Below are 5,740 nucleotides of genomic sequence, written 5' to 3'. Positions count from 1 at the left end.
TTTGAGCAGAGCTGAGTGGTAGACCGGAAGTTTGCACATAGATTTGTAAGTTTTAAAATTTATTTGAATTTATTTTAGCTATTTTCAGTTATTTTTTGTTTTAGTTGCATTAATTTTAAATTGTTTTGAGAGTTTCTAGGTATCTCATTTTATAACTTTAATTAATGTTAATATATTTTATTTTCACAATCATTTAGTGTTTAGTTTTCATTTTTCAGTTATTTAAAGTTATTTTGTTTAAAGAGTCACAGATTTCAAATTAATAAGCTTATAACTATTTGTAATGGCATATCTTTATAATTTTTTGGGGGGGAAGGGTCTACAGGGTGTTCAGGGTCTCACTACCAGAGTGGACTCTAGTGATCCGCCTGTTTACAGCCTCCCAAGTGCTGGGATTACAGGCCGGGCCACCAAGCCCAGTCTCAATTGCCATCTCTGCGTGCTGCGGGGGTGGGGCCAGCACGACAGGCCCGGGGATCTAACGCTTGGCCCCTGTGCCTGCTTGCAGACGCTTTAATCCGCTGAGCTATTTGGCTGGCCCTTATAATTATTAATGTCTGGGTTTTAGTTTTTGGAGTTTGTTTGCTTATTTTTTGTACAAAGAATTGAACTCAGGCCCTTGTGCTTGCCAGGCAGGCATTTGTGCCACTGAGCTATCTCCCCAGCCTGGAGTTGTTGAGTTACTTCTTTTTCCAGCTAGACTGGTTGAAACTCATTGAGAGATTTTGAGTTACTATAGAGCTGTTTATTTTCAGAGCAACGTGTTCTTTGTTACTTCAGGCTTTGTCTTCACTCTAGAGTTGCTTAGGGTCACAGGGTTTTTATTCAGTTATTTTAGAGCCTGGGTTTTTTAACATTCATGTATTTATTATTTAGTTTATGTTACTTGGTTTTTAATTACTTCATTTGCAAGGTTCATTTTCAAACATTGTGTTTCTGAATTTGTTATGCTCAGCATCTGAGACGGTTCATTTCACGATTCGCCATCACTGAGCTGTGGCTTTTCAGTTATGTCTTTGCCATTTAAATAGACTCTCTTCTTTATTTTTACACAGTTCATTCAGATTTATTTTCAAAGGTGTTTAGAATTAGAATTACTTAGTACATTGACCTGTTCAAGAGAGGGGGTAACAGACAGAGACAGAGACAGAGAGGCAGAGACGAGATCACTTAGGTCAGCAGAGGGCTCAGTAAGTAGAGTGGTGCTCCTGCTGTCAGCGAGTTTAAGAAGAAGACACGGTACTGAAGGGAGTGTGGAGATTTTAACTGCAGAAAGCAGCCTTCATTCCAGATGCAAGGTGGCAAAAGGCAGAGGTTGGGATTCGCCAAACTCAGACATCTGGGGGCAGCAGCAGCCATGGCCAGGGTCTGGGTTCTGGGCTCCAAGGAGGCCAGGGCCTGGGTCTCCACATAGACACGACCTGTAATGACGGGAGACTTAGAGCCACCGTGATCTTCCTGGTAGAGACCTTCAGGGGAGGCTGGAAGGATCTGTGGGGCCCCGTGTCCCCTCCTGTCCTCTGTCCTCCACAGAGGAAGAGGAGCCAGAAGTCCTGGGCTCCCTCCCCAGCAGCCCCAGCCCAACCTGGAGTAAGCTTTGATTTGATGTTGGGAAGGTGCAGAGATGTCTGCCTCTGAGCTTCCCCTGGCTGCAGCTAAGGTTTCAGTCCAGTTGTCTCTGGCGCTTCAAAGCCCACAGACCCCTGAGAAGACACTCCTCCCACCCTGTGAGATTCAAAGGAGCCGCTTTTTTTAGTGATCTGCCTATTTACAGCCTCCCAAGGGCTGGGATTACAGGCCCATGCCACTACGCCCCGTGTCAATCGCCATCTCAGTGCGCCCCGGGGACGGGGCCGGTACAGCAGGCCCAGGGATTGAACTCCTGGCCCCTGCACCTGCTTGCAGGTGCTGTGATCTGCTGAGCTATTTAGGGAGCCACTTTAGAGCACAAGAAAACAAAACAGCTTGTCTTTCTGGGGTCACAGCAGAAGGTCAGAGGTCAAAAAGGAACAGAGATGCAGGGAGCCTCTGTCCTGTGACCTGATGGGGGCTAAGCTGCAGATCTGGCCTCTCCCTTTGCTACAGCTCAGTCTGCTTGACACGTGTGTTTGAAGTGTGTAGACTGTTTGCACAACAAAATAAAGTTCTTTCTAGACCTATAGTCTGTAACCACAGGCTCTTGCATGTGCATCATTTTTCCACCCACGTGACTCTGTTTTTGAACAGAAAGACCATTTATGAACAGATGTGCAATGCTGTTGTTCCTGCACACCTCCCCCGGAGCTCTTCTGCTCTAGATAGGACGCTGGCATGGGGTGAGCCTGGGAGAGATGGGATGAAGATGAGTGAGAAGCTCTCAGCCTAGGGGGAGACAGGTGTGATGCTACTGTCGCATCGCAGCATGACAAGTGCTCCGGAGACACAGATGCTGTCATTGACTTCCCTGTGTAGTCAGGGAGGGGTAACAGCAGCCTGGGTCTTACAGAGCTGAGTTTTGTCCAAGTGGAAAAGGAGGAGGAGACCCTGGGCTGGGGGACAGCTCGTGCTCAGGCACAGGGCAGGACGAGTGGGCAGAGGCACTGGGCCACGGAGCTCAGAAAGGCGCCATCACTGGGGATGCCTGGCCCTCGGCAGGTGACTCAGCACCCTGCCAGTCATGTTGTCCATCAGCTCTGAAAGGCCCAGCAGGCGGTGCTCAAGGCCTGGGCAACATTTTGTGTTCTGACATCCCAGGCGTTCCGCGTTGGTGCCACTTTTCTTTCTGCCCGAGTAAGCAGAGCAGTCGTCAGGACTGGGACCTCAGTCCCTGGAATTAATTTCATTAAGCTTTGCTGCTTTTCCTGTCACACACTATGTCCTATTCTTTGCCACACACAAAAACCAGAAACCTGTCCTGGGGCCCTACTGTCCCTAGGTTTGGGGGCTGGAGTGTCCTAGGGATGGTTTCTAGGTTTTTCCCTTAGCAAAGAATTGGTAAGACAAGCGCAAATAATAGCCAAGTTTTATTAAAGGTAGGAAAAGAAAAGCTCTGCAGGGAAGGTTTGGGCCAAAGAAGGAAGGAAAAGACCAGGCAAAAGAGCACGGCAGCGTGTGTGTCCCCGGACTTGGCCTGGCCTCCTTGCCCAGCCAGCGTTAGCCATGCGCTGCCTTCCTGTCTCACTCCCCGCCCCCAAGAGACACAGATCTCTATGGTTGTTCCTGGAGCGCTGACGGAGTGACAGCCTCTGGCTTCTACAACATCTTCAAGCTGGGCGGGGCTGCAGACCCCACCTCCTGGGGACTCTGTGTCCTCCATCTTGGGGTACAGTGACTCGGGTACATCGAAGAGAAAATGGTTAAATGCCAATGAGAAAGGAATCAGTGAAAGGAAAGGAAGCTGAGCCGGCTGGGCATCCACGCTTCTAGGCTGCGCACATGGCGCCTAAAGGACCTGTCCTGCAGCGAGGTCGGTAGCAGGCTCTCGGGCTGTGCTTTACTGCGTCGTATCAGCAACGAGTGACCAAACACAGGAAAGAGACTAGAAAGAGAGATAAACGCAAGGCAGATGACGGGCCTCTTACCACCACCCCAGCATGATAGGAAAAGAAGAAAAGACTTCCTGGCACGTGAGAAAAGGAAGTGGCCCTTTATGCAACTGATGATAGTGTCTCCTGACACTCACACTTCTCAGAACACATTCATGCTCGGTCCCAAACATGTGTGTATCTCGGGGGCTGCGCTCCCTGTAGTTCCTCACGGTCCATCCCTTTGCATCCTGTGCTGGGACTGCAGGCAGCTGTGCACCGTAGCTGAGCAGAGCAGTCGTCAGGACTGGGACCTCAGTCCCTGGAAGCTGCGCTTGGGTGCTCGCAAACATGCTTCTCCAGGGCATAGCCAGACACTCTTTCCAGAAACATGGCCCAGAGCCATCCCTCTGGACCTGAGCCTGTCACAGACAGGGTCCTAGGAGGTTCCCAGACTAACTTGCAGGTTTGCTGACTCCCACCACAGAACAAGTCATTTCAGGATGTGTGTGTAAGAGGCAGAAATATAAAAGGTATGCTCTCAAAGAAATAGCGTGTGGGCCCTCAGGAGAGACGCACATTACAATCTGGACCCAGGTATATTCGTGGGGCTCGGGGATGTCTACAGCATGGGTGGTATACGACGCGTATTTCTGAGATAGACTAGGATGTGGCAAATCCAGCTGGGGAGGTAGGCATAAGCTGTTAATTCCAAGTTCTCAGACACTTGACAGAACAGTTACAGTTCCCAAAGCCCTGCATGTGGACTATGAGAACTCAAGCAGGTTTGCAATAGGCTGCCTGGACCTGAGGCCAGCCTGAGGTGCAGGAGCCCAGCACCCCCTCTCAGGGTCCATACGCAGAAGTTTATGCGGGTGCCCTAGAGATTTGATGATATAAAAGGACAGATGCCACAAAGAGCTTGTGACTTTCCTTGTGATAGCTGCCCTGTGTCCTCCAGGATGTACTTTTATCTTGCGTTTTCTTCTTTTACTCAGCCCCAGCATACTCTGCAAAGCTACTTTCTTCCTCAAACTTCACTTTTATTTTTTCAAATAAGCTTCGTTGTTGTTTTTTGCTCATTTCACCCAGTTCTTTATTCGGGATGAGCAGGACCTGGAGACCAGCTCCAGAAGGAGGTGTGAGCACTACAGAACCTGGTAACATTTACTTGGGGAGCCACTTTCAGAAGGAGACTACCTGGTAATGTTCCTACTACCTGTCGCCTTACAGGTCTGTCAGCTAACCATGCAAACTATTTACACGCACTTGAAGTTGAGGTAATTCTACTAATTCCACCACACTTGCTGATTCTCTGAGAGTGGAAATCTACAGAATGAAGCTTAATTTACAGGCGAAAAGCACAGACCCAGAACCCAATTCGTAGGCTTATTGTACCTTTAAGACCTGTAGGAATATTTTTTGAATGAGTTTCCTGACAGGGAAAAAGGTTTACATAGCTTTTGTGACCTGAAGCTGCAGGTTTTTCTAAAAAGTGCAATTTTAAAATCCTGCTTTCTTTTCTTGTCTCCTTTCTACCTATCTTTATTTCTTTACCTGGATGTATGAAAATGTTCCCATTCAGCAGTGCTGGCAGGACCACAGTATCCCAACCACCCCGGATACTCTGCAGACCTCGAATCCTGGCCGGGGAACAGAGGAGCCTTTTCTGACGTCGCCAGCACTGTCTGTCTGTCCCTCCACTCTCCTCCTTGAAGCTCCAGACTCCCGGAGCGCTCCTGGGCTAGCAGGGTGGGGCGGAGCCACGTGCTCGGTAGGTGACAGACACTGCATGCCCTACTATGGGCCTGGGCACTCTGCTCACTCACAAAATCGACTCACAAAATAGTTGTAAATATTTAAACATCTTCAGTACAGGAAAAAATTAAAAGTGAGCGTTCTGTGAGGGAAATTCGTATCTTCTTCCCACTTGAGTTAGTGGAAAAGAAGGCAAAACCTCTAGGTCACCCAGCCCGCCCCAGTGCCTGCAATGCTGGCTGCTGACCACTAGAGGACGTGAGCCCGGCGCGGCGCCGGACAGCCGCTGAACAGCTGCGGCCAACCACGTTGGTCCGTGAGACTGGGCAGGGGAGGCTCGGGCCCCAAGCTGTGCGATCTTGAAAGGGTTAAGTCCTCTGCACCGCACCCCAGGGAACATTCAGCAGAATATGGAGAAGAGTTCCATGAGTTAAACCCACAACGTTCTGGGGGGAAAAAAAATCTTTAAAAAAAAAAAA

Source organism: Octodon degus, unplaced genomic scaffold, assembly GCF_000260255.1.
Source record: "Octodon degus isolate 3935 unplaced genomic scaffold, OctDeg1.0 scaffold00126, whole genome shotgun sequence".
Lineage (NCBI taxonomy): Eukaryota > Metazoa > Chordata > Mammalia > Rodentia > Octodontidae > Octodon > Octodon degus.
This window is presented reverse-complemented; position numbering follows the sequence as displayed.